We start from the raw sequence: 3,831 nt of genomic DNA, 5'->3' as shown, positions 1-3,831 counted from the left end.
ATCTCTCAACGAATCCCAACAGAGAGCCCAGACAATACAGTTCTCGGTGACGGAAGCAAAAGAGTATTGGGGTGGACTTTGGGGGTTACCTGCCCAGCATGCTGAGCATGCTGAGTGGATCACCGCTGAAGGCACCCGCCATGTCAATACATCTGGCATGAATTTCGCGGATGTTACCGAAGAGGAAGTTCGACGAGCCATAAACAGCTCGAAGAACTGGAGGGGCCCAGGTCTGGATCGAGTGCAGAATTTCTGGTATAAGAAATTTACCAGCGTACACAGTCGGTTGGCACGCAGTATAAATGAGGTCATGAGTCGGCCGGAGGAATTTCCACCCTTCCTCACTGCGGGGATTACCTACCTTATCCCTAAGAAGGACACGGTGCAGGACCCCGCAGACACAAGACCGATCACTTGCTTACCAACCCTCTACAAATTCATCACGTCCATTATTAGTGGAAGGATCAATGCGCACCTCGAGACCAACAACATTCTGTCCGAGGAGCAGAAGGGCTGCCGAGTTGGGTCAAGGGGTTGCAAAGACAGGACAAGCAACTAGAGGCCAAAGAAACCTCTTCAGTTGCTATATCGATTATGCCAAGGCTTTTGATAGCGTTCCGCATACCTGGCTGATCGACATCCTACATCTGTATCGCATTGATCCGAAAGTAATAAAGTTTTTGGCGACAGTCATGGAAGGGTGGCATACCACCTTATCAGTCCGTACATCTGAGGGTGCTAATACCTCAGAGCCCATCCGTATACGGAGGGGCATCTTCCAGGGGATTCATTGAGTCCTCTTTGGTGTTGTATGGCACTGAACCCCCTTTCATGGCTACTGAATGATGCTAGAGGCATGGTTTTGCAATAAAATATGGCCTACGTGCTAAGTGCGAACTGACACACTTGATGTACCTAGATGACATCAAGCTGTATGCTGGTACTGACAACCATCTCAGAAGTCTGTTACGAATAATAGACATGTTCAGCCGTGATATTCGGATGGAGTTTGGATTAGACAAATGTCGAATCCAAGCCATCCGCAAAGGTCATCACGAGCCGCATGCCGGACATAGCATTGGTGACCTCTACATCGAAGCTATGACCGAGACAGACTTCTACAAGTACCTAGGAATTCTGCAAGGAACCCATGCTCGAGTTGGTGATCTGAAGGAAGCTCTGCTGTCTGAATTCCTGCGACGTGTAAAGCTGGTGCTGAAATCGCATCTCTCGGGGAAGAATAAAATAAGCGCGTTGAATGTATTCGCTATCCCTTCACTGGCTTATGCATTCGGAATATTGCCGTGGACGAAGACCGATCTGGAAAACGTCCAGCGGCGGATACGGACAACTATGTCCAAATTCCGAATGCATCACCCAAAATCTGCCGTGGAGCGGATGAACCTGCCTCGTGACATCGGAGGTAGGGGCGTGGTTGACGTGGCGGCACAACATCATCGCCAAGTCGACTCGCTGCGCGCTTATTTTTACAGCAAAGAGCAGGCGAGTCCCTTGCATGCGGCTGTCTGTAAGGCAGACTGTGGACTGACTCCACTTAACTTGAAGGATCGATCTTTCAATCCTCTGAGTGGGGTGAAGTCGGACCAAGAGCGGATCGAGGAATGGAAGTCGAAGGCAATGCACGGTAAACACGTGAATTGTCTTTGGCAGCCATTTGTCGATTTGCATCTGTCGAACAGATGGCTGTGTGCTGGGGAGCTCTTTGCTGAGACGGAGGGGTTCATGTGTGCCATTCAGGATGGCGTGGTCGCCACCCGAGCTTATAAAAAGCTCATCATGAAAGAACGGGTGGAGAACGACCAGTGCAGTGGTTCGGCGTTAGAGACGTTGGACCATCTCATTTCTGGCTGTACTGTTATGGCACCGGTGCAGTACATCACCAGGCATAATGCTGTATGTAAGGTTATCCATCAAAACCTTGCATACAAGCATGGGCTGATCACGGGGACATGTCCGGTTTACCGATACGAGCCGCAAGCAGTACTTGATAGTTCTGCTTACAGCATGTATTGGGACCGGGAAGTTCTGACTGATCGCCATACCGCACACAACAAGCCTGACGTACTGTAAGTTGACAAGACAGGTCGCTCCGCGTATATTATTGATGTTGCTATCCCCCATAATAGCAACATTGAACGGAAATACGTGGAGAAGAAGGTGAACTATGAGCCATTGGCTCGGGAAATCAAAGAAATTTGGCGTCTCGAGCGGGTGGTTGTAGTTCCCATAATATTGTCAGCTACAGGTATTGTACCTAAATCCCTGACGGCTTCCCTTGATGTCCTGGGACTTTTGCACAGTCTGGTTCAAACCATGCAGAAGTACACCATTCTGCATACGTGCTCGATGTTGCGGGGAGTACTGGACGGATTCTCCCACTGACCTACCACCGGCCACCACCACCAGTGCCCCTTTAGTTTTTAAGTAGGTAGGATCGTCCGAGCCTAAATGCTTGGCACTTAGTGCTAGTATTAGGTAAAATCCGGCATCTGCCGAGATTGTGATAACTCGGAAATAATAATCGTTGGCGCAACAATCCATATTGGATCTAGGCCTTGAAGTGTGTTAGAGCACTTCATTCAAGACCGTAACGGTACACCACAGTACACTGTGGGAGGCAATGTGGTCACTGCCATTAAAATTAGTTTTTGATAGATCTGAAAGGCTCCCCTTCATCCTCCTCATTCTGTTGTTAGAACGATAAAATTGGTCTAGTGTAGAAGCGGAGTTGTTATTTAGAATGTAGAAATTACGGCAAGTTTGACGATGTAAAATAAGTTTGGTAATCACCTAAAAACTAACAGCAAACTGGTTGTGTAACTGTTGATGAATAATTTTCACGCCGAGCTCCGTTTGTCGGCATAACGTTTACCACGGTCCCACATTTTCTCGCTACAGCCAGCCTCTGTATTATAGAGGACGACTCCTACACGCTGCTATGACGAGAACAGATCGCCTGTTTACCATAAAATCAACTTTGCGGAGGAACTACACTCGATCACTTCGATGAAACCTTCTCTCACCTTCCAGCAGGATAAGCACCACAATTTGAAGCCTACAAAGCAAGAGGATGTCACCAAGAGAGCAGGAGTAGAACCAGACGCCGCAGTCGCAGAGTCCATAATTTGGAACCAAGAGCAATACTCGTGTTTCCGAAGATTCTGCATACGCAAAGACGGCAAGAAGATTGCCTCCAGATTTTACAAGAAGGTCGGTTGAACGTGAACTACGTTTGCCGTCATAGAAAACAAAAGTAAAGTAAAGTGAGGATCACAAGCTTGCACTCAAAAATCGCATGTTCATAACAAGGATTTGATCCTCTTTGAGCACATTCTCAATCAGCTTAAGGAAATGAAAACCTTTTTTCACATAAACATCATAAACGCCATTCTCATCTACCAATCGACAAGGAATTTTTTCGTGGTTTAATACTGAACGTGTCCGATCGATAGGTGCAGTCTCTAGGACAGCAAGCGTCCCAGCGATATGGAAAATATCGAATGAAAACTATCCTTTAGGTTGTGCATGGCGGACTCAAAATTACTTTAGGTTTGCCCGGCCATAACAACTGCGTGGTTTTTCGTTTGAATGTAATTTGCACCCATGATATACTTGTGGATATACGGGAGCGAATCACATTCAGAAACCAGTTAGACCACGCTGTCTCCAAGGCAGAGGTGAGACAACGTCTGATGAGTCGATGAAAAAATGGTCCAACTGATGGACATAGTCCAAAAGTTTTTCCATCGCTTGTCGCAGAAAGAAGATCTAATCTGTTGCTGATTTGCCTGGAGTTAAGCCCCTTTGGTA

Source organism: Hermetia illucens, chromosome 2, assembly GCF_905115235.1.
Source record: "Hermetia illucens chromosome 2, iHerIll2.2.curated.20191125, whole genome shotgun sequence".
Classification (NCBI taxonomy): domain Eukaryota; kingdom Metazoa; phylum Arthropoda; class Insecta; order Diptera; family Stratiomyidae; genus Hermetia; species Hermetia illucens.
This window is presented reverse-complemented; position numbering follows the sequence as displayed.